The 26,912-nt window shown below is 36.1% G+C and overlaps 1 non-coding gene and 1 pseudogene across 1 annotated transcript; one reads left to right on the forward strand and one right to left on the reverse strand.

Moving 5' to 3' along the window:
• LOC140016893 (uncharacterized) overlaps positions 1–10,790 on the forward strand; it is a 174,315-nt pseudogene extending 163,525 nt beyond the window's left edge.
• Positions 7,436–7,542, reverse strand: LOC113719608 (small nucleolar RNA R71). Its single transcript, XR_003454936.1, has one exon. It is a non-coding gene; the product is annotated as a small nucleolar RNA R71 (small nucleolar RNA).
• Positions 10,791–26,912: the final 16,122 nt, after the last annotated feature.

Consider the following 26,912-nt stretch of genomic DNA (forward strand, 5'->3'; position numbering starts at 1 on the left):
CTTATCCAAATTTGAGGGAGAATTCACGGTTAAATCCTGGAAACAGATTACTCACGCACTTCTGCACAAAGAGAAGGAGCAAAAATTTTGTTTTAGGACATTGATCAAAGATCAAGCCTCTGTGATTTGTAAGTTAGTAATTTATTAGTATTAACATTATTCTAACTTATCGTATCAGCGATTTGAACTTGTTTAGTAATAAGATTTGTTACTAATAGTTTTTTCATTTCCTATTTCTTAGACTTCTTGTTAGTCTCCAACAGATATTTCATTCAAATTTTTTGAGGAAGGTTTTTCATGCTTGCCTAGAGAGCAATTTGAATCGTTTTATTGTAGTACTTATTGTCTTACAGAAAAAATGAATTATGTTGGAGAAGTGTTTTATGTTTTTACATTTCTTTTTGGTTCAGTTGCATTGGAGATTGGAGAATGATAACTTATGCTACTATATTGTTTTTACATGATCTTTTTTTTTGTTGGATGAGATTTTCTTGAGCAAATTCTATTTAATCAATCCTTAGATGAACATGTAGAACATGATACAAAATTTGTCAATATGATTCTTAATTTAATTTTTTTTCTTTTGAAAAATTAAACTATAATGGGTGTCTCACCCTATGGTCCAACCTTCTCTTGCTAGTCACTCGGTGTCTAGGTACTCGCTGACATAAGAAGTGAATAAAGGAGAAAAAATTGTTCATCCAATAAATGTGGCGCGAGTCAATCAAGTACCAGTGTGGGGAAAGTATCTGCCCTGTGCCCACCCAAACTATTTAGTTTAGTCGCCTCTTACCCAAACATAAAAGTTGTAGATAATCACAATATATAACTCAATTTTTTTTCATTATTTCAAAAGATTGGAGGCAATTAAGGGAAAAAAAAGTGGAGCTATTAAAACGACAAAAAGTCATTAATTTACTCATTTATGAGATTAACAAAACCTTGACAAGACAAAGGAGTTTATCTTGCTCCATGCCCACCCAAACTATTTGGTTCAGTCATCTCTTACCAAAACATAAAAGTTGTAGAAAATCACGATAACTCAATTTATTTACTTTTTCATTATTTCAAAAAAAAAATGGAGGCAATTAAGGAAAAAAATGTGGAGGTAATTAAACGACAGAAAGTCATTAATTTACTCATTTATGAGAATAACATAACCGTGACTAGACAAAGGAGTTTACATTTTTCCTTATGAATTATGTCATGGATCTACAAAACAAAAGCCTTTGTATACTGTTTTTTCATATTGTACATAAAATAATCAAGAAGAAAAATGGTGTAAAGGATGTGAGAAATTATCATACTTGAATATAAGGGGAAAAAAGTTGTTATGCTTTCTATATATTCTTCCTATTTCTATGGGATGGAAAATTAAATTTTTCATAAAATTTCATACTTCAATCAAGTACCAGTGTTTCATGATCAGTGAGCAAAGGCAAAACAAAAAAAAACTTTACTACAGAAAAATAACGATTTTATTTTTGGTCTCGATATAAAAAACATTATAACCTTATAGCTGAAAGCACAGGACATAACAAAAACTAATAGCAAGAGAAAACTTTGAACTAAAGTTTTGCCCTGACACATGATTAGGGCGCCTTATTAGGAGAGATCCATGTAGCAGAGACTTAGAATTACTTTGACATAATTAAAAAAAAGATACATGAGAATAACTCAAGTGTCGAGACCACAATCTTATATGTATTGAAAAACGTGCAAACATAGCTAGGTAATTAGGGGAAATCCATTAGGGTTTTATTTTGGAAGGACCCTTTATATTTTTCAAAAGTACATTCTCAAACAAGAACTGAGATATGTCTGCTGCCTAGATCCGACGCTTAACTTCATCCTCAACCTTCTTTTTAAGTCCTTTCAGTGCTTTCTTCAACTTCAGAAGTTGCTCCAGATTCATCTCTTCAATTGGTTCCTGCCACCAGTTCTTGTGTTGGCCTTCTTGTATCATCTGAACAAGAACTTCTTCACGTTTTTTTGTTGGCTTTCAATTGTTTTTTAAGGTCGATAATTTTATTGAGCTCAGAAATGTTGTCACCATGGTGATTGGCAACAACATGGTGATAAGTGCCACCGTGGATGCTAGTTGATGACTTGTTTCCAAGGAACTTATCAGTGACAAATTCGAAAGATGAATGACCAAAAGCGTAAGCCTTTTTTCCAGGCGAAAACACCAACAGAGCAAGTTCTGCACCATTAAGAGTGCAAAGTTGGTTGGCTTTCATGAAAAGGTCATTGCAACGCTTTGAGAAGATAGCATGGAGGTTGTTCTTTTTCTCCATTTCAACTATAGGAACCTTTTGGTGACCTCTAGTTAATTTTTTGGCCGTGACTTGATCTGATCAATTCAAAATGTCAATATTTGAGAAGAAGGAGGGGGTATTTATAGAGTTTTTTTCATGCCACTGATGCCGTTTTTCCTATTGTGACCTTGTCTTTTATGGAAAAAAATTAATTCACATTCGAGTCATATTAATCTGCAATCTAATGCATTTATGATAGGATAGCAAATTTAAAACTTACCAAATCAAGCCTCTGCACAATTGTTCAATTAGCTTCCACGTGCCAAAGGTTTGCATTAAATTTTTGTCCTAATCTAGTTTCTGAATTGTTTCACAATCAGCAGTATCTATGTACGTATAGAAATTCAATTAAATATTTTTCCCACTTTGAACTGCTTAATTTTGAAAATATTAATTCTTACTTGTCATTATAGATCTACCTTTTATATTTGTTGATGATCCACTTTATCACGAAGTCAAAAAGTCGACAATTTATATTTATGAATGCCGCTCGTAATAAGTTACAAGATTAATGATAGTTATACTTAACATTGTTGAATTCATGTACAGATAAAGCATAGTTGTACAAATTGTTAAACTCGTGCTTATACAATGAAAGTTTTCAGATATAACTTTTAAATAATGGTATTCATCCATCGTAAAAGTTTGAAAAAGTAAGTCTCCCGTAAAATTTGGTTTCTCAGAATCACACCATTCTCGAATCCTAGTCTGGTACTTCATATGGTTTCTATACTTTTTTTTTAAGTTTCTGTACTTTAATCCTCTGAACCATACAGTAGATATATAATTTTGCATTGATACTGAAGTAATGACAGTGGAACTCATTACCTCTTTTCCTCTTTTGCTTGCTCCTCTAGCTCATCAATGCTGGAAGTCGGAGAATAAGCTAGAAGGTAAGCAGCTTAAGCAAGACCTTTTGTAGTATAGGAAGTTTCTCTTATCCAGTACCAGTAAAGGAAGTAAGTTCGCTAGTTGTCCAAGGGGCAAAGAAAGTATAGGTTTATTTATTGCTTCAACTCTATTAGAGTAAGCTCGCTTTTCAGGTAGCAATGTAGTCGGCTTATCGCCTGTTTAAACTCACTCTGTAGGTCAGTTTATTGCTTCTTTGGGCTGGTCCTTTATACTCGTTACAGGCATTCCTATCGTTGGTATTACACAAGTTCTATCTAAGGGTGTAGCTGAGGATTTGACCTCTGCTTCCCTGCAGTCGTAGGCCCTTTCGATCGATTTAAAAAAATATTGTTGTTTGATGTGCAAAATCCCATTTGGAACCTGAATTTTTTGGAAATTTGTCTAAAACTTTACTGTAGTACACTGTAGAAGTTTTTGGAAAAATTTTTTAAGATGAAAAACTTTTTTTTCCTTTTCTTTTTTTCTTTCTTTTTCTCTTTCTTTTTCTTTTTCTTTCTTTCCTTTTTCTTTTCTTTCCTCTCTTCTTCTTCTTTTTCTTCCTTCCCCCTCCCCCTTCCCTCCTCCGTCACCTCTGCTCCGACATTGAAGAACGCAAATGGTCCAAAATTGCGGCTAAGTTTTCTTTTTTCTCTTTCTTTTTCTTTTTCTTTCTTTCCTTTTTCTTTTCTTTCCTCTCTTCTTCTTCCTTCCCTCTTCCCCTTCCCTCCCCCGCCTCCTCTGCCTCCAGCTTTGAAGAACCAACAGCCATGGTGAAACCAATTTTTTTTCTTTTTCTCTTCCCTTCTTCTCCCTCTCCCTCTCCCTCTCTGCTCCCTTCTCGCTCTCTACTCCTCTTCACCCTCCCCCTCTCCCTCCCGAAACCAGAGAACTGCCAACCATGATTTTTTTTCTTTTTTTCTTTTTTTTTTGCTTTTTCTCTCCCCCTCTTCTCCATCGCCCTCTCCCCCTTTCTCCCCTTTTCTCCCCTTTCCTACTCTCCTCCCCTTCCCCCTCCCCCGTTGCCCAATGTGCGATCTGGTCACACAACCAGATCGTAGATAGGGGAAGGAGAAGGGTGACCAGGAAGGGGAGGGAGAGGAGAGGGGGGGAGAGAAAAAAAAGAGGGAGAGAAAAATAGCCAAAAGAAGGGTGGTCGAGGAGGGAGAGGGGAAGGGAGAGAAAAATAGCCAAAAGAGGGGTTACAGATCGGTCAAAGGGAAAGGGAGAGGGGGAGAGAGAGAGAGAGAAAGGGAAAAAAAAAGGGAGACCAGCGCTAGAAGCAGCGGAGGATGTGGTGGCCGGCGCTGAAGGTGTGGTGGATAGGGTGGGGGAGAAAGAAGAAGAAAAGAGGAAGTTTTTTATGTATTAGATATTTTGAAATCTGTAGGTTAAAAAGTTTGATAAGTTTTTTTAGGTTCCTGTAGCTAAAGTTGTTAAAAAACTAATAGCTAAAATCTTGGCAAAAAACTTGGGTTCCAAACAGGACGACGTTTCGAGGGCCTAACTGTTAAAATTTATTACCCAAATGTAATTCCTACTTCCAATCAAAGTATTACATCTGCAATTAATGCCACATCAAGCATGTAAATTTTGATGGCTGTTTTTGTGGCTTTTAACTGTGAGTTTCAACTTCAAACTCAATAACAATTTGACATGAAACATTATTGTGAAATATGTAAAGTGTTACAGACAAGCCCATTCAAATTTTATTGAAGAAATAATGATTTTCACATGAAATTGACTATATAAAATTCTGTGATGAATAACAAGACTATAGGAGGAGAAATGAAGCACATAGCTTATATTGTCTTTAGGTGCAATTGTGAATATAACTAGATACATGTAAAGAAAAAGATGTTGATGAGTGAATATTTAACGTACATTTTATACAAATTTGGCATGAACTTTTGGTATGTTTTGAGAAGATTAAAGCAATAGTTGAACTCTTTTGGTGATAATTGCTTAAATATTGTTTAAGTGTTCAAAACTTGATAAATGAGTGGATTAATGCGTTAATTTTGTGAAATTGTAAAGGATATTCTTGTATGAAATTCATGCACGAGCTGAAAGAAATGTAAGGATCGTCCAGAGGATTAAGTACACAAGAAATTAGGAGCAAAAATGAAGAGAAAGGAAAAGAAGTGAAAAACTGAAAAATAATCAGCACGGATCCAAGCTCGGATCCGTGTGAGTAAAGAGCGATCCGAACCCTCGTCTATACTTTTGGAGCAGTGTATCCGAGGACAAACGATCCGAGCTCGGATCCATCAGAAAAAGGCCTCAGATCGATAGGATCCGAGCTCAGATCGATCTTCACCCCTCGGATCCGAGGCTCGGATCTGCCTCTCTCTTCAGCAAGTGGCACAACCGTTTTTTCTCACTTTTCACACAACTTTCCAACTATCTTAAGTGAGTGAATTTGGTGGCACATGCTTCTGCAACAAAAGGGAAGACAAAATGAGTTAAAGAAAGTCAAAATAATATTTCTTTTGACTTTCTTTACAAAATTTGAGTTGTTGGAATCATGAAAAAAGAAAAAATGTGTCTTTCTACCACCTTTTATGCAGAAACACAGGGGAGAAGCAAGAAGAACCATACGTAGCTAGTTTTCCTTCTTGTAACTAGTTTCTCTCTAGTTAAGAGTTCTTGGAGAAGCATTTGGAGTTTTCACTTGTAATCATCTTGTACAAGAACATAGTAGAAATTGGAGGGTTTCACCATCAATAGGCTAAGCTTTCTTTTATCTTTCTTGTACTTGTACTTTATGATGTTTTGCATTAATAAACTTGTGAGTCTGATTGTTAAATCATTCATGAGTAGCTAAACTTCTTAATTTAGGGAGTGGATGAAACTTATGGCTAAATAATACTAATAGAATGTGATTTACACTTGTTATATTTTGTATTAACTTGTCTACTTGTGTAACTGTGATTACTTGTTATTGATTGATCACCAATATCATGTTTATAGTTGTTATTGTTCAATGAGAATTGATAGTAACAATGGAAACACATGAGTAGAGCTTAAGTTGTATGTTCATGAAAATCGAGATACATTTTAGTGGATTACTTAGCATTTCATGAAAGAAAACAGAGTAAAACTAGTATTTCATCATGAAAATAGAGAAAACTGAACTACTTTAGGTCATTTCATCATGAGAATGAGACTTGGTAATTTTGGAAATGAATCTCTGGTTAAACAAGAATAATAACAAGAGGTAAATCCATTCATTTGTGTTGTTTATGCCATAAGTGGAATCTACATCCCTAGAGTCTTCCTTCAGTGAAATTTCTCCATTTGAATTTAGCATTTGTTAAATTAGATTTGTATATCAGATTTGTAGACTTTAGCAATATACTTTCTCTACTCAAATTTATTCATAAGTCTAAATAATAGAGAAAAATAAGGGCCTAGTACTTGTTTAATTTGTTCCTTGTGGGATCGACCCGATACATACCCTACATTACGATTTCGGCCTGTATACTTGCAGTCAACGGGTATAAAATCGGATTTAAACTTGCATTGATATAAAAATTTCGTCAAATTTTTGGCGCCGTTGCTGGGGAGAGGTAATATTAGGGCCAATCATCTCTATTAATTTAAATATTTCTATTATTTTTATTTAAGTTGTTTATAGTTGATTTTAATAATTAAAACTGCAAAATTTCTCTTCTTTTTATTTGTAGTGTATGCACCGATCAAATCGAGAAATTGTACTTTTTGATCCTGAAATTGAGAGGACATTACGGAGACAAAGGAGAAATACACCACATCAAGAGGAACAAGAGGTTTGGCAGCCGATAGAGGAAATCTTGATAGAATTATCATTTGAGAAAGAAATGGCGGAAAATGACCCAAATAAGCGAATTCTGCAAGATTTTGCTTTACCGGGAACACAAGATTCTCAAACTAGCATTGTAAGGCCAACGGTAAATGTCAATAATTTTGAGATTAAACCATCACTGATTCAAATGGTACAACAATCTCAATATGGAGGTAATACTACCGAAGATCCAAATTCTCACTTGTCAACATTTCTTGAAATCTGTGATACAATTAAATTTAATGGTGTTAGTGATGATGCAATTAAATTTCGATTGTTTCCATTTTCACTAAGGGACAAGGCTAAGGTTTGGCTACAATCCCATCCTCCTAACACTTTTACAACTTGGACTGAATTAGTTAAGCCTTTTCTTAATAAATTTTTTTTACCTGAAAAAACTGCTAAACTCAGAATGGATATAACTAGTTTCTCTCAATAGGAAGGAGAGACATTTTACGAAACTTGAGAGCGCTATCGGGAATTGCAACGAAGATGTCCTCATCATGGTCTACTAGATTGGCTAGTAGTCCAAATATTTTACAATGGTCTCACCTATCCAACAAAGACTCATGTAGATGCGGCAGCGGAAGGAGCTTTGATGGGAAAGACAGCTGGGGAAGCTCAACAATTGATTGAAGAAATGGCTGCTAATAACTACCAATGGGCCAATGAACGAGATAATACAAGGAGAACCGCAGGTATGCTTGAAGTAGATACCTTGAATATGTTAAGTGCAAAGATGGATAATGTGGTTAAGATGCTTAATAGATAATTGGTTCTAGTTCTAATCAAGGAGTAGTTATTGCATGTTGTACTACTTGCGGCGGAGATCATGATGATTTTATGTGTTCTAGCAGCGAACAGATTCAATATCCTAACAATTACAACCGTCCACACCCCAAAACAATCCATACTCTAATACCTACAATTCAGGATGGCGTAATCACCCGAATTTTGGATGGAATGATCAAGGAAACCAACAAAAACCAGTTAATCCACCGAGTTTTCAACCGAAACAACCACTTCAGGAATCCAAACCAGCTTGAGAATTGGCAATTGAAAAGCTGGCAAATGTATCGAATGATAAAATTGAAAAGTTAGCCAGCACCACTACTCAACGGTTTGAAAGAATTGAAGGAAGGATGGACCAACTCACCAATATGTACAGGAATACGGTAAACAATCGCAATCAAGGGGACTTACCTAGTAAGACTGAGGTGAACCCAAGGGAGCATGTGAAGGCTATAACCCTCCGTAGTGGTAAGGAATTAGGTGAGCCGCCGGTAGTTGAAAGTGGAAGAGAGTTTGAAAGAAGAGAAAACAAGCAGTTTAGTGAGTTAGGAGAGGATGACAAGAAAATTAAAGGGAAAGGAAAAGTGGAAGAAAATGAATCACAAATGGGAGATACAACACCAATTCCTCTACCAGTGTCATTCCCTCAAAGATTGAAACTTTCGAGAAATAACAAAGAATTTGAGAAGTTTGTCAACATTTTCAAACAATTACATGTTAACATTCCTTTTGTTGATGCTATTTTACAGATTTCTTCATATGCAAAGTTTCTCAAGGAGATAATGACTAAAAAAAGGAAGTTAGTAGATAGTGAGACAATTACATTAACGGAAGAATGTAGTGTCATCATACAAAATAAATTGCCACCAAAGTTGAAACATCCAGGGAGTTTCACAGTTCCTTGCACTATTGATAATGTAGAATTCTTTAAAGCACTTTGTAACTTTGGTGCAAGTGTTTCATTGATCCCTTTAACTGTGGCTAGGCAATTGGGTTGAAAGAGTTAAAGCGTACTAATATCTCCTTGCAATTGGCTGACAGGTCTATTAGACATCCAATGGGCATATTGGAGAATGCGCTCATTAAAGTACAGAAATTCATTATTCCTATCGATTTTATTGTTTTAGATATGGAGGAAGATGTCAATGTACCTATTATACTTGGTAGACCATTTTTGGTCACTGCAGGTACAATAATAGATGTTAAACGAGATAAGTTCAAGTTCCAAATTGGTGAAGAGTAAGTGAAATTTGATTTGAGTAAAGTGGAGAAATATCCCTCTTTTACTGACCATGTTTATTCGGTTGACATATGTGATGAATTGGCATTAGAGATAAGTCAAGTTAATTTTGATGATGATTCTCTTGAATTTTGTCTTAATGGTATAGGTATACAAGAGGAACAAATTGAAGAAATGACTGAATTTTTGCAGGCACAGGTTCCTTACAAAAGGAGAAATGCATATAAGGAGTTAGAACTGAGCAAAGGGCTACCTCTACCATTATGTAAGCAAGCACCACAATTTGAGCTTAAACCACTGCCTAAACACCTCAAATATGCGTTTCTTGGAGAAAAAGAGACATTACCGGTAATTGTCAATGCAGCACTAGATAAGGAACAACTAGACAAGCTCTTACATGTTCTAAGGAAGCATTTAAAGGCTATAGGATGGACAATTTCTGATATCAAAGGAACTAGTCCAACTATTTGTATGCACAGGATTTTGTTGGAAGAAAACTCTAAACCAGTAGTTGAAACTCAAAGAAGGTTAAATCCAAACATGAAAGAAGTGGTAAGAGTAGAAATTCTTAAATGGCTGAATGTAGGTATAATTTTTTCAATTTTTGATAGTGTTTGGATTTTTCCTATACATGTAGTGCCAAAGAAAGGGGGGATAACCATAGTGCATGATAAAAATAATGAAATGATTCCCTCTAGAGTTGTGGTTGGGTGGCGAGTCTGTATTAATTATAGAAAACTGAATGCAGCTACTAGAAAGGATCATTTTCCTCTTCCTTTTCTTGATCAAATGGTAGAAAGATTGGTTGGTTATAAATTTTATTATTTTTTTGGATGGTTTTTCAGGATACAATCAAATAGTAATTGCACCAGAAGATCAAGAGAAAATCACATTCACTTGTCCGTACAGCACTTTTACATTTTGAAGGATGCCTTTTGGATTGTGCAATGCACCGGCTACCTTCCAACAATGCATGATGGCAATTTTCTCTGATTTTAATGAGAAAATTATGAAAATTTTCATGGATGATTTTTCTGTATTTGGATCTACTTATGATGATTGTCTTAACAATTTAGATTTAATTTTACAGAGATGTGAAGAAACAAGCCTTGTATTCAATTGGAAAAAATGTCACTTCATGGTTTGTCAGGGTATTGTTTTAGGCCACAAAATTTCTTCAGAAGGTATTGAGGTTGATCAAGCCAAAATAGAGGTTATTGAGAGAATGCCTCCACCTACCAATGTGAAAAGCATTCGCAGCTTTCTTGAATATGTGGAATTTTATCGGCGATTTATTAAGAATTTCTCCAAGATTGCTAAACTTTTATGTGAATTACTTGCAAAAGATGTTCCTTTTCACTTTAATGATGAGTGTTTACTTGCTTTTAATAGGTTGAAGAAGGAACTTGTCTCCGCACCTATAATAGCATCACCGAATTGGAGTTTACCGTTCGAATTAATGTGTGATGCAAGTGATTTTGCAGTTGGGACTGTTTTTGGGCAAAAACATGATAAGCGACTTCATGTCATTTATTATGCAAGTAAAATGTAAAATGAATCCCAAGTCAACTATGCAACAACAGAGAAGGAGTTGCTAGCAGTGAATTTTGCATTGGATAAGTTTAGATCGTACTTAGTAGGATCTAAAGTTATCATTTATACCAACCATGCTGCACTCAAATATCTATTAAATAAGAAAGATACAAAATCTCGATTAATTCGATGAATTTTATTATTTCAGGAATTTAATTTGAAAATCAAAGATAAAAAGGGATCCGAGAATTTAGTTGCTGATCATCTTTCTAGACTGGAGAACATGCCTCAAGAAGATCATTCAACCATTAAAGAAGAATTTTCAGATGAGTTTTTAATGGCAATTTATAAGTCACCATGGTATGCTGATCTAGTTAACTTTGTAGTTAGTGGAGTGATACAAAGTGATTTGAATTCTCATCAAAGGAAAAAATTCTTAAATGATGCTAAACATTACTTTTGGGAGGAATCATTCTTTTACAAACATTGTATAGATGAAATAATTAGAAAATGTGTTCCAGAAGAAGAGGTACATAGTATTTTAATGCATTATCATACCCTTGAAACGGGAGGTCATTTTAGTACAACTAAAATCGTAGCAAAGATATGACAATCTGGATTTTATTGATCTACTATGTACCGAGACACTAGAAATTGGGTTAAAAGTTGTGATCAATGCCAAAAAAATGGTAATATATCAAGAAAGAATGAAATGCCTCTAACTACATATTTGGAAGTTGAGTTATTTGATGTTTGGGGCATTGATTTTATGTGACTATTTCCTAGTTCACATAATAATAAGTACATCCTTTTAGCAGTTGATTATGTCTCTAAATGAGTGGAGGCCATTCCTTCACAAACTAATGATGCTAAAGTTGTGCTTAAATTCCTTAAACGGAACATATTTTGCAGGTTTGGAATTCCAAAGTCAATAATAAGCGACGAAGGTAAGCATTTTTGTAATAAAATTATTGACACTTTGTTGCTTAAATATGGATGCAGGCATAAAAAGTCACTCCCCTATCATCCTCAAGCCAATGGTCAAGCGGAGTTGGCTAACCGGAAAATTAAAATCATTTTGGAGAAAACGGTCAACCGATTGAGAAAGAATTGGTCAAACAAACTTGAAGATACTTTATGGGCATATAGAATAGCATTTAAAACGCCGTTGGGAATGTCTCCATATAAGTTTGTTTATGGGAAAGCATGTCATTTACCTGTAAAAATAGAACATAAAGTTTATTGAGCCATTAAAGCTATTAATTTTGATTTTAAATCTGTAGGTGAAAAGAGAATGCTCGAGCTAAGCGAGTTGGAGGAATCGCGGTTAACCTCGTATGAGAATGCCAATATTTACAAAGAAAAAGTGAAATTTTGGCATAATAAACACATTCTTTCTAAACATTTTGAAGAAGGGCAAAAGATGTTATTATTTAACTCAAAGCTTAAATTTTTCCTGGAAAACTTAAGTCTCGATGGTTCGGGTCATTTGAAGTGGTTCGCATGTTTCCTTATGGAGCAGTGGAAATAAATGGAGAAAATGGTGCCTCATTTAAAGTGAATGGTCAAATATTGAAACTCTATTTAGCCGGAGAAAAGGTCCCTAAAGGAGTAATTTACTCCTTAGGAAACGCAATAGAGAGGTAAAAAAACTGTAGGAGAGTCGAGCCAACGACTATAAACAAAAGCGCTTATTGGGAGGTAACCCAATAATAATATTGTAGTTGTGTGTTTTTATGTGTTTCTTATATTTTGGTGTGATTTCATTGACTAATTAGACATATTTCACTTGTTTATAGGAGGTAACGGAGTTTCATCATCCATCTTGGAAGTACAATTGAAGAACAAGTGTAAAAAGAGAGATTTTCTTACCAAATTGTGCTTTAAGTGTTTAGAATTACCATTCATATATACAGTGTGTATTTCAAGCATATTCAAGTGAGTTTTGGTGATAACATGTTTATAAATGCTCATAGACTCATTTGATATGCATTTAATGCTCAAAAGTGCCATTTTGGTGTAAAAGTGCAAAAATGATCAAAGAACCTCACCACTCAATTTGCAATGTAGATGTGTTTGATGTGTTTTGAAAAGTTGGATGTTGTATTTATGGTCTATTACATGTGCGTGGGAGATTAGAATTGATAAAAAAATTTGTCCAAAGTGTGTTTTGGAATTGGCCGAAAAATGGAGAAAAAGTTTAAAAAATTACAGTTTCTGCAATTAGTGTAGAAAAAGACAGATCCGACCTCGGATCCTTTGAAACTCAAAAATCGAAAATAGGGGATCCGAGCTCGGATCCAACAAAATTCAGTTGGATTTGAGGGCTCGGCCGAACTTCTGGAGTGACGAATCCGAGCCCTGTCGGATCCGAGGGCTTCTAGAACCGATCCGAGCTCGGATCGGTTAGCGATATGAATGGAACCGAGGGCTCGGTTCCTCATTTTCCAGCTTTCTTCTCCTTCTCTCTTACCGAAACCCTACTCCTCTTTCACCAATCTTCCATTTTATCCAGTAATCATCCAATTTTTTACCAGAAAAACATCTCCCAACCTCTTTTGAGCATAAACCCTCAGTTTTCTAAAATGAAAAACATCAATTTGGAGGGTTTCAATTCTCAAAACTAGAATTCGGTCTTCACTGAATTGTTTCTATTTGTGATCGAATTTGGGGTTATTTCTTCATCATTTTTTGCATCATTATCATCCTCCATCATCATTCCACACATTTGAGATAACAATTTTCAACTTTCTTTGAAATTTTACATTTCTCAATTCTTAATTTTTTGTATTTTTTTATAAATTTGGGAAATGCATATATGATGGATTTTAATGCTATAATTTTGTTACATTGTGCCAGTATATGTCATTATAAATGCTTGTTTGCTTAGAATTGAGAAATTTGTTAATATGGTGATAAATTTTGTATAATTTTTCTCATGAAAGCACATTATACTTTTGTTTGCAATTTCTTGTTTCTTTGTATAAATGGCATTTGTTTGTTTGAAATGAAGTTCATTTTTATGCAAATTGATGATAAATTGTAGTAAGTATAGTGGATTGTTATGTATTACTTTGAGGGAAATAGACAAAAGTTGAGAATTGTTTGAATTGAGGATGTTTTTCGTAATGCATAAGGAGATGTTGTGTTCAATGGATGATTCAGGCTTAACTTAATAGCACATTGTCTTTGATAGTCCATTTTACTTCGAGATAATATTCTATTCTTGCAAATGGTTTTAAATCTCACACATTTGGATTTATCATGAGGGGGTTGATTTCCTTATTGAAAGTATATCTTCTAAATGTTTAAAAGTGGATTTGAGAATGTGTTAAGCAGAGTATCTGCTTCAATTTGTTGATTGTTGGTAGGCAGTTTCATCCTTTTACAAAGGGCAACTCTGCCGAAATTTTCTCAAAGTACTTTCCAACATTTTTGAAATGTATTTTTAAGGAATTTAGATTGCTTTTAATGTGCATTGATGATACGAACCCGGATCCGAGGATGCCAGAATTAGAACCACAAGCCCAAGACCAAGGTAATGAGTTTGTGGTAAGCGGAGTCCTAGACTATCAAGGGCAGCGCGAGATAGTTTCGAACGATAGAAGACACCACAATCAAGCGTGTTCCTTGATTGATAAAGTCGACGAACACTTTAGATCCTCTAAAGGTGCTCAAGGGTGCTTACAAGAAGCTAGAGAAACTCTCTTAATTTCTGAAATTGTCCCCAAAAAAAAAGTCCCTTCTCTATGGAATTGAGCAGCCTTTTATAGGCTTACAAAACAACTTAACTTAAAACTACGCGAAAGAGGTAAGTTTCCTAATTGAATTGAAAGACTTAACCAAAACATAACTAATTCCTTAACATACTAGATATGCCTTAGTAGGCTTACAAGACCCAATTGGAAGCAATAAAAATAGGAAATAATTGGAAATAACGGAAACTGCTAAAACAACTAAATCAGTCTGACGCGTTGCACACGAAATCCTTGAACTTTGAATGCTTGGCTTTGGCTCTCTTCATTGGACCCCAACGACCCATCAATGAACCACGTAATAGCTTTTGGGCAGCTCCTAAGATTCGTATCATTCCCCTCCTCTTAAAAAGATTTGTCCTCAAATCGTGGGAACACAAGAATTGGCGGCGCGGGCTAACAGCACTTCGGTTATTAGTTCCAATGGAAGGAGGCATAGAATATTGCAGGACCAAGACTTTTGCCCCTTGCTCAACCTACACAAAAGACTGGACACTAAACAAAACAAATGTTAGAGGTGAGGGACGCGAAGCATCGCCCTCAGGTGTAAAGCGCATCAAGAGATTTTGCTTTCTCTCATGGCTAGCAACTCGATTTTCCTTTTTCCTTGCATCTTCATGCTCACTCTCTGCCCTCAACTTCTCTAGATTTTCACAAACTTGGTTGGGGGATAAAGGGGCTAAAGTAATCTTCCTATCATCATGGGTAAAAGAATATTTATTAGTTCGACCTTCAAAGGATACATCCTTATCGTATTGCCATGGTCGTCCCAAAATAATGTGAGTGGCTTGCATGGGAACGACGTCACAGATCACCTCATCCTCATACTTCCTTAAGCAAATAGGCACAGACACTTGTCTATACACTCGCACATCCCCATCAGCTGTCAACCATTGCAGTCGATAAGGTTGTGGATATTTCTTGGTTGGGAGAGCCAAATTTTCTACCATGAGTAAACTTGCAACATTGGTGCAACTTCCCCCATCCATAATTAAGCTGCAAATCCTATCCTTAACTTTGCAACGGGTGTAAAAGATGTTTTCCCGTTGAGACCCCTCGTCCTCCTTAGCAAGCATGGTTAACGCCCTGCGAGCGACCAAACATCCTACATTCCCAGGTAGCAGTGCAATCTCTTCCTCCGAGTCCCCATCACCCGTCAAAAGCGGCATCCCTGCATAATCAGACTCGTCATCTGTGGCCACTTCACCATTGTCCCTTATAACCATAATGCGTTGATTAGGGCATTGGGATTGTATATGACCATACCCCTGGCACTTGAAGCATTTTCGATCCCGATTACGCGAGTTAGAAACACCATTAAATGGGGTTGGCGCTCCTTTACTTGTACCCGATCCAATTTGGTCTCCTTTAGGTTTGAGCAGAGGAGTTGAGTTTGTAGGCTTCTCCTCTTTAGGTCCGGGATTGGTGCTCCAACTTGAAGGAGTTACATGGGACGAAGATCTAGCGGTACCCCTCCTCTTGATTCATCTTTCAACTTTCACAGCCTTATCCAACATTTCATGGATTTCACTCATATCCATGTAATGTTGGAGTTCAACTATCTCAGCAATATCGGATTTTAGGCCATTGAGGAATCATGTCATAGTGGCTTCAGCATCCTCATTCACATCGACTCTCATCATGAGCATCTCCATGTCCTTGAAGTAGTCCTCCACACTCTTGTCGCCTTGAGTGAGAGTTTGTAGTCGTTGGTGTAACTCCCTATAATAGTAGCTTGGGACAAATCGTCTCCTCATGATTCCTTTAAATTCTCCCCAAGTTTCTATTGCTCGCTCACCATTTTTCCTCCTACTAGTTCGAAGTTGATCCCACCATACGGATGCATAATCTGTGAATTCGACGGCGGCAAGCTTCACCTTTTGCTCCTCTGAATAGTTATTGCACTCGAAGACAAGCTCAATTTTGCGCTTCCATTCGAGGTATGTCTCAGGATCGGACTTACCCTGGAATGATGAGATGTTGAGCTTAACTCCCTTGATGGATTCATTCCCGCTATTTCTCCTTCCTCGGGCAACCCTTGGTTGTAGATCAAACTCGTCATCCTCACTATTAGACGCATCCGACTCAACTTGCCTCGACCTTCCTCTGCTCAAACTAGCTCGATTTTTGGATGACTCCAATTGTTCCATCCGTTCGTGCAATAGTTCAATGGAGCTTCTAAGCATACGCCTGAATTCTTCCATCATATCCTCCATTTGAAGTCTTAAATCAAAAGGTTGGGATTCACCTTCGTTTGACATGTTTTAAACCTGCGGGAGATCAATGACAAACAAAGAACCTCACTTCACTCCATCACAATTTTCTCTCACACTCGTGTATGTCACTCAAATTGGCACGCGCCAGTAATTCTCACCAATTTTCTCAAAGCTCTTGATCACCCACCTTGAGGAAATTTAGAGTGACCATAGATGAACAATCAACTACCAATAATTCACGCAAGTGCAACTAGGCTCCCTTTTTTTTGGTGATTTCAAGGACTCAAAAATTCACAAAATTTTTTTTTGACAAAAGTGCATAACAAATCTGGGAACTTACGAAGTGACTATAGATTTGGAAATTCAAGAAAAGGAATTCTACCCAATCTTAAGTCAAGGCTAAAATTTAGAAGTATCCAAAATTCGATTTTCCAAGAACGTGGTTAGGTGCTAGGCGACTCAGGAAAACCCTCGATAACTGGAATGACCTAAATTTTTTTTTAATTAAAAGAAAAAGATGAACAGTAGCTGCTACAGTACCGTGTGAACAGTACGGCTACAGTACCGTGCTACAGTGCCGTGAACTGTGATTCCAAGTTTTTTTTTTCCACAAACCCAAACATAAAGACACGACTAATTGACAATTAGCAACACAAACTGCGGCGGACCGACAACACAAAAGAATTTAAGAAGAAAACCCTAATAATAAACTCTAAACAAATACGACAAGAACAAAATAAAAGGGATATAACTTGATACCTTAACCTATGCTCTGATGCCAACTGATACGAACCCGGATCTGAGGATGCCAGAATTCAAACCACAAGCCCAAGACCAAGGTAACGAGTTTGTGGTAAGCGGAGTCCTAGACTATCAAGGGCAGCGCGAGATAGTTTCGAATGATAGAAGACACCACAATCAAGCGTGTTCCTTGATTGATAAAGTCGACGAACACTTTAGATCCTCTAAAGGTGCTCAAGGGTGCTTACAAGAAGCTAGAGAAACTCTTTTAATTTCTGAAATTGTCCCCAAAAAAAAAGTCCCTTCTCTATGGAATTGAGCAGCCTTTTATAGGCTTACAAAACAACTTAACCTAAAACTACGCGAAAGAGATAAATTTCCTAATTGAATTGAAAGACTTAACTAAAACATAACTAATTCCTTAACATACTAGATATGCCTTAGTAGGCTTACAAGACCCAATTGGAAGCAATAAAAAATAGGAAATAATTGGAAATAACGGAAACTGCTAAAACAACTAAATCAGTCCGACGCATTGCACACGAAATCCTTGAACTTTGAATGCTTGGCTTTGGCTCTCTTCATTGGACCCCCAACGACCCGTCAATGGACCACGTAATAGCTTTTGGGCAGTTCCTAAGATTCGTATCAATTGATCTTGTTCTTGATATAGGCACCATGGTTCGCACAAGAAGGGCTATTATCCGCACTTCTTCCCCCTCTTCAAGCGAAGAACGCACTCTGTCACCTGAGGAGTCACCAGTGGAGGAATCCCCTTCACCTGAGTCGCCTCCATGCTCATGGCGCAAGAAAGCATCCATGAACCATGAGGAGCCAGTTCCTGACTATGATACCACTCGTTTCACCTCGCTCGAGAATCAACAATGGTATGAAATCGGTCTAGACAAAAAAATCATCATTAAAAAACATTTGGCACCGGAGGTGGATGACCATTACAAGATCTCCACGGCTTTCAAACGACTTGGATGGGAAACTATCCTAAATTTGCCGAAGCATTAGTATCCCAATCTGGTCCGGGAGTTCTACGCCAATGTAGAAACAAACAGAGTCACAGTGGCAATCTCATCGTCTAGTGGGTTCGAGGCAAAAGAGTGGCTCTCAATCGGGATACAATCGCCAAATTCGTCAAACTCAAGGATGATGGAGAAGACGTGAAATTGACCAAGGAATTCAAGGCATGTAATCCTTGGCAGGTGGGAGAAGCGGTAGCACACTTATAGGGTCAATACCGTGAGCGAGAAAGTTCAAAGAAACTCACCGTATATGCCGACTCCTTCGAGTCTAGGTACCACTTGATCTTCTATCTTTTCGCCTTCAATGTGGTACCAAGAAAGAAGTGAAAAACGGGAGCTCCGCAATAGTGACCTCTACTTCTTGGATAATATGATGCATGGTGTAGGTGCGCAGTTGACTGGTATTCCACCACCTAGCATAATCATCAGCTACATGCGGACCACCGCTCGAATGAGGGCCGACAAAACCTGCTTTGGATTCTCTCGCCTTCTCTCCCTTCTTTTTGAGAAACTCAAGATTCCTCTTGGAACCGAGTGGGCCATTGTCACTAGGTCCACTAAGGAGGTCAGTGTCTCGATACTCAAATCTTTGAGTATCCCTACGGATTTTAGAGTTGCTCTGATTTGGGACACTGGAGGAGCATCGACTTCCGCTCAGCTTTTATCTCACACTAAACCACAAGCGAAAACTCAAGAGACGGAGGCACAGCAACCTCTTCCTCCTCCTTTTCCGCGACTACCTCCTCCGCCGCGCTCCAAGTGGCAACAGCTCCTCAATGCCATTTGTTGTATAGAGACACGACTCATCGAGTGCATTGACCAGACGGAGCAGATGATGGTCACCTACCCCGACACCTCAGCATGAGAAGGGGCATATTGGTACTTCACATGGTCCTCGTGGAACTGAGGAGGTCGTAGACCCTCGTTCCGAGCAGCCATGAAGATCTTTAGCTGCTTACATCTTTTATTCCTTTATTTTTCTTTTATTATGTTCGATTTTAACATTGTAGTTTTCTTTTGGAATACCTTGTGCTACTTATGATTTTTTGTACCCTTTTGTTTCATTTTGGACAGAATTTGGATAGTCGTGAGGATTAATGGATTCAAATTGAATCACCACTTATTTTGAGGGAAGTTTCAGTTTCTATTACCTTCCTTACAATGAGGACATTATGAATTTTAAGTGTGGGGAGGGATGACTTTATCTTATGGATGATTGTGTCTTGAAATGCATGATTTTAGTTGTCTATGGCTTAAAACTGTTAGAATTAAATTTGGAAATATTATCATGAGGTTAATTTTCTTGAAATTGTGGTTGTTGGCAGAGAGTTTTGTCCATTTTTATGGGAAAACTCTGTCAAAATTTTTCTAAAATATTTTTCAATATTTCATTGCAATTCTTTCAATTAATGGCCAAAATGTTCAATTTTAAGTACCTCAATTTTCCACTAGATAAAATGATATATGTATATTGGGAAAGTTTAGTCCTCATTTTGTTTGGAATGAATTATTATGCAATTAGGATTTTTACATTTTAGAAAGTATATTCGATTAAATAAGAAAAATTATGCTTAGAATTTTGCATGTTTAATGATATTTCTCATTTTTACTTAATTTTATAAATAAATAATTGATATAGTCAAGAAAAGGCCAGATTCTTCCTTTGATTATGCTTAAAGGAAAAAGAAAATTTGTTAAAAAAAAGAGAGAAAAATATATATATTAATATTATTTTTCTACTCCAATGATTCACATACTGAGTAACCGGGGGTTGGCATTTACAAATGTCGACATTCGTGTAAAAAGATATTGGAATTAAGAATATGCTTAGCAATTTGAATAAGTAAAATGTTGAGTAACCGGAAATTTTTACCTAAAAGTGTTGATTTTCGCGTAAAAATGCGTTTTCACTATTTAAGTAAAATAAAGTGTGAATAAATCCCTCTCAACTGTTAAGTTTTGATGGTCATGGGATGAGGAAGGCCATAGAATTGACTATGTGATTTACTTATTTGTGGAATTAGGATAGAATGAGAGATTGAGTTGAATTTGTTGAAATTAAGGCTTAATTATTTTTATTTAATTGAATATTATGAGTATTTAATGTGATCTGAGAAATGGCATAATGATTGATTTCTAGGTTTTTGAGGAATTAAATTTGACAAAAGTACGTATATTGTTTTATCTATTGAATCATTGAAGTAAGTTTTGTACGAATTGCTTGAGGACAAACAATGATTCAAATGTGGGGGAATTTGATAAGTGAATATTTAGCGTACATTTTGTACAAATTTGGCATGAACTTTTGGTATATTTTGAGAAGATTAAAGTCATATTTGAACTCTTTTAGTGATAATTGCTTAAATATTGTTTAAGTGTTCAAAACTTGATAAATGAGTGGATTGATGCGTTAATTTTGTGAAATTATGAAGGATATTCATATATGAAATTCATGCACAAGCTGAAAGAAATGTAAGATCGTTCAAAGGATAAAGTACACAAGAAATTAGGAGTAAAAATGAAGAGAAAGGAAAAGAAGTGAAAAACTGGAAAATAATCATCACGGATCTGAGCTCGGATCCGTGTGAATAAAGAGCGATCCGAGCCCTCGTTTGTACTTCTGGAGTAGTGTATCCGAGGACAAACGATCCGAGCTCGGATCCATCAGAAAAAGGCCTCGGATCGATCTTTACCCCTCGGATCCGAGGCTCGGATCTGCCTCTCTCTTCAGCAAGTGACACAGCCATTTTTTCTCACTTTTCACACAACTTTCCAACTATCTTGAGTGAGTGAATTCGGTGGCACATGTTTCTGCAACAAAAGGGAAGACAAAATGAGTTAAAGAAAGTCAAAACAATATTTCTTTTGACTTTCTTTACAAAATCTGAGTTGTTGAAATCATGAAGAAAGAAAAAAGGTGTCTTTCTTCCACCTTTTATGCAGAAACACAGGGGAGAAGCAAGAAGAACCATACGTAGCTAGTTTTTCTTTTTGTAACTAGTTTCTCTCTAGCTAAGAGTTCTTGGAGAAGCATTTGGAGTTTTCACTTGTAATCATCTTGTACAAGAACATAGCAGAAATTGGAGGGATTCACCATCAATTGGCTAAGTTTTCTTTTATTTTTCTTGTACTCGTACTTTATGATGTTTTGCATTAATAAACTTGTGAGTCTGATTGTTAAATCATTCTTGAGTAGCTAAACTTCTTAATCTAAGGAGTGGATGAAACTTATGGCTAAATAATACTAATTGAATGTGATTTACACTTGTTATATTTTGTATTAATTTGTCTACTTGTGTAGTTGTGATTATTTGTTATTGATTGATCGCCAATAGCATGTTTATAGTTGTTATTGTTCAATGAGAATTGGTCGTAACAATGGAAACACATGAGTAGAGCTTAAGTTGTATGTTCATGAAAATAGAGATACACTTAAGTGGATTACTTAACATTTCATGAAAGAAAATAGAGTAGAACTAGTATTTCACCATGAAAATATGAAAAACTGAACTACTTTAGGCCATTTCATCATGAGAATGAGACTTGGTAATTTTGGAAATGAATCTCTGATTAAACAAGAATAATAACAAGAGGTAAATCCATTCATTTGTGTTGTTTATGCCATAAGTGGAATCTACATCCCTAGAGTCTTACTTCAGTGAAATTTCTCCATTTGAATTTAGCATTTGTTAAACTAGATTTGTATATCAGATTTGTAGACTTTAGCAATATACTTTCTCTGCTCAAATTTATTCATAAGTCTAAATAATAGAGAAAAATAAGGGCCTAGTACTTGTTTAATTTGCTCCTTGCGGGATCGACCTGATACATACTCTACATTACGATTTCGGCCTGTATACTTGCAGTCAACAGGGATAAAATCGGATTTAAATTTGCATTGATATAAAAATCCCGTCAGATGTCTTTTTTTTTTTTTTTAGAAAAGTAGATGTGCGTTGTGATATTTAGAGACACATTTTCATGCGTCTATGAACTTCATACACAAGTGCCTATATATGTATGTTTAGGTTCTGACTATGGGGGTATTGGGGCAAATTCGATTGTGGTTGGTGTAATTGCGTACCTATATATTTCTTTTATAATTTTGGTGTACATTCATGGACATGACTATATTTATATATTGAATTAGACTGCTCAATTAGAATCTATGCCTCAAGTTAATTTTTTGATAAAATATTATAATTTCATTAAAATCTGTATTGATGACAAAAATTACATCATCAAACATACACAGATATTAAAGAACAAATCCGAAAAAAGGATACTTCAGATTTGAAGAAAAAATACTCCAGATCTGAAGAACAATAAAAATTACATTATAAATCTCCAAATTTAAAAAATTAAATTAAATAACTGTCACTCTAACTTATTTAAGAAATACAATATGTGTAGAATTGTAAAATGATTGCAACTACTTACTCGTGATTTGGGCACGTGACTGGAGAGGTTTTATTAAAAGCTAATTCACTCGTTATCTATCTCAATCTTTTCCAAAATTTAAAACATAACAAAATAATAGAAAACGTTACCATTCCAATTTTTGTAATGATTCCTTTCCCTTCTTATTTATTAAGAATTCTAGGCATGTCAAGAATCATCATTTCAGTAGCGTATTCCTATTTTTTTTTTCATCATCTTCATAGCGATTTAGTAATTGAGTTTCAACAACATATAAATTGCTAAATCTTTTTCAGATTTTTAGGGATAAATAATATTGCCCAATTTTACTTTTACAAAAAGATGATTTGTGAAATTTCAATGTTTTCCCTTGCGTTTCTTATTGACTAATTTATTGTCCGGTAAGGCTTTACTATCCCGTGCTTTGCTTGCTATTTATTGTACTTCTTTTACTGTTCCTTTTTTTGTTTTGTTTGGGAGCTTGCAGAAATTGTTTCTATCATATATTCATAATTTGTTGTAGTTTTTGTTAGGTCTGATCCCAGGAAATTGAAGAAAGGATTTGTGGCAACCCCAAAAGACAAATAACAAAGCAGAAATAAGTAAAAACAGGAAATCAATAATTTACGTGGTTCGGTCAAATTGACCTACGTCCACGGGCGAAGGAGGAGCAATATTTTACTATGAAAAAGAGTGTACAAAAGATGCCTTAGGAAAATTTTCCTAAGCCTAAAACACCTAATACTAAAAACACAAGAGAACCCAAAAATATTTAACTAAACAAAAGGTTTAATGACCCAAAGGTCCAAATAGCCCACTAATGCTCTCTTGGTTTTGGTGTACTTAACCCCATCACAGACCCACTATATTTATAGGCAGTTAAGGGAAAGATTCCCTTATACAAAAGCCGATGTAGGACAACGCTACATTAACAAATCTCCACCTTGGCGTGTCCCTAACATCAATAATAGCAAAACTGCTCCACCTTCTCCACATATACCCCAATGGGCCTAAATCACCAACAACGAATACCAACCCAATTCAAGCATCATTTCAACTTGTAAATTGGAAGAGGTTTAGCGAACATGTCAGCAGGATTCTCCTTGGTACTGATTTTCTGAACAAGTACTTTTCCCTCAGCAATAGTATCTCGAATGAAATGAAATTTCACATCAATGTGTTTCGTCCTCTTATGATACATCTGATTTTTAGTCAAATGAATAGCACTTTGACAATCACAGTAAATAGTAGTAACACCTTGATACAGACTAAGTTCGTCAAACAGACTCTTCAACCACAAGGGTTCTTTGATTGCCTCAGTCATGGCCATATATTCTGCCTCCGTAGTAGATAAAGCTACAACGGGTTGTAAAATAGCTTTCCAACTAACTGCATAACCGCCAATGCAAAATACGTAACCTGAAAGTGATTTTCTCCTGTCAAGATCCCCAACATAGTCAGAGTCTAGAAAACCAACCAAAGTGTCATTATTTCTTTCAAACTCCAAACTACAATTTGAAGTCCCTCGCAAGTATTTGAGAATCCACTTCACAGCCTGCCAATGTATTTTTTCAGGACATGACATATACCTGCTAACCACACTGACTACTTGTGCAGTATCTGGACGAGTACAAATCATTACATACATAATGCTACCAACTGCGTTGGAATAAGGAACCCGTGTCATATACTCTTCCTCTTCAATTGACTGTGGTGACTGAGCAGCAGATAGTCGAACATGACTAGCAAGAGGAGTAGTCACAGGTTTAGCATCTTTCATGCCAAACTTCTCCAAGACCTTCTCAAGATAATTTTCTTGAGTTAAGAATAATTTTCCAACTCATCGGTCTCTTTTGGTCTTCATACCAATAATTTTCTTAGCTGCTCCCAAATATTTCATATCAAATTCACTGCTTAACTGCAACTTCAAATTGTGAATTTCTGACAAACTCTTGGCAGCAATGAGCATGTCATCAACATAAAGTAGCAAATAAATAAAAGAACCATCATCTAACTTTCGGAAGTAAACGCAACAATCATACATACTCCTTGAATAACCATGACTCAACATAAAAGTGTCAAAGCTCTTATACCACTGTCTTGGAGACTATTTCAATCTATATAAGGATTTTTTTAACAAACAAACATGGTTTTCCTTTCCTTCAATTTCAAATCCCTGAGATTGTTTCATATAAATTTTTTCTTCAAGTTCACCATGTAAGAAAACTGTCTTAACATCAAGCTGCTCCAACTCCAAATCATACATTGCAACTAAAGTAAGCAAAACACGAATAGAGCTATGCTTAATAAGAGGTGCAAATATTTCATTAAATCAATACCTTGTACCTGACTATAGCTCTTTGCAACCAAACGTGCTTTGTACCTTGCATCTTCAACTTCTGGAATATCTTTTTTCTTTTTGAAGACCCATTTGCATCCAACAATTTTCTTACCTGGAGGCGGCATCACAAGAACTCAAGTTCCATTTCGATGGAGAGACTCAATTTCTTCATTCATCACAACCAACCACTTAGCAGAATCATCACAAGAAATCGCATCTGAATAAGTAGTAGGCTCATCAACTACATCAGTTTCTTCTGCGATAGACAAAGCATATGCAACCAAATTTGCATATCTTTGTGGTGGTCGAATATCTCTCCTTGGTCTATTTCTGGCAATGAAATATTCTTCCTCTTCTGAATTATTTTCATCAGTAGATTCAGATGTATCTACTGGCACTTGCTGAACAGAAGGACCAGAACTACCAATCTCAAGCTCCACCTGCTTCTGCATATTATCATCTGTTTGACAAGAACTAGAAGACTCCTTCTTGAAAGATAACATAGAGAATTCATCAAAAGTAACATCTCTACTGATTATAAATTTTGGAGATTTAGGATCAGGATATCACAATCGGTATCCTTTCACCCCAAAAGCATACCCAAGGAAAATACACTTTTTAACTCGAGATTCCAATTTTTCATCATTTACATGCATGTATGCTGGACATCCAAAAATTTTTAAATCAGAATAATCAGTAGAAGTACCTAACCAAACTTTCTCAGGAGTTTTGAAATTAAGAGCAGCAGAAAGAGCACGGTTGCCAATATAACAGGCCATAGAAATTGCCTCAACCCAAAAAATCTTTGCCAACCCTGCGTTAAAGATCATGCACCTCGCTTTCTCCAAAAGTATTCTGTTCATACGTTCAGCCACACCGTTTTGTTGAGGCGTCATCCTGACAGTGTGGTGCCGAACAATTCCTTCATTCTTGCAAAATTCATCAAATTTTCTTTCACAAAATTTCATGCCATTATCTGTTCTAAGCCGCTTGATCTGTTTACCTGTCTGTTTCTCAATCAAAACTTTTCATTGCTTGAAAGTGAGGTAAATATCATTCTTATGTTTAAGAAAATAAACCCAAACTTTCCTTGAATAATCATCAATGAAAGTCAGCATATACCTGGCACCACCCTTAGACGGAACACGAGATGGACCCCATAAATCTGAGTGAATATAATCAAGAGTACCTTTCGTCTTATGGATTGCTTGAGAACTGACGCTAACTCTTTTTTGCTTCCCAAAGATACAATGTTTTTGCTTCCCAAAGATACAATGTTCACAGAATTCCAGTGACCCAGTACTCTGACCGCAAAGAAGTCCCCTTTTGCTTAGTATGCCCAGGCCTTTCTCGCTTATATGTCCCAAACGCATATGCCACAATTTGGTGATGTCAGAATCAGACAAAGATGATGATGACGAAACTACAATCGAGCCTGTGACAGTAGATCCCTGCAAAACATATAAACTACCAACCCTGCAAGCTTTCATTACAACGAGAGCACCTTTAGAAACCTTCATAACGCCATTTTCAGCTGTGTATTTGCACTCAAGAGCCTCTAAGGTGCCCAAAGAGATGAGATTCTTTTTCAAATTAAGGACATGTCTAACATTAGTGAGCGTCCTCACAATACCATCCTCACAATACCATCATGCATTTTAATTTGAATTGTACCCTTACCAACAACATTGCAAGCGGCATTATTGCCCATCAAAACAATTCCACCATTGTAAGATTCATAAGTGAAAAATAAATTCCTATTAGGACACATGTGATAAGAGCACCCCGAATCTAAAATCCATTCATTTT

This window comes from Coffea arabica, chromosome 1e (assembly GCF_036785885.1).
Source record: "Coffea arabica cultivar ET-39 chromosome 1e, Coffea Arabica ET-39 HiFi, whole genome shotgun sequence".
NCBI classification, from domain to species: domain Eukaryota; kingdom Viridiplantae; phylum Streptophyta; class Magnoliopsida; order Gentianales; family Rubiaceae; genus Coffea; species Coffea arabica.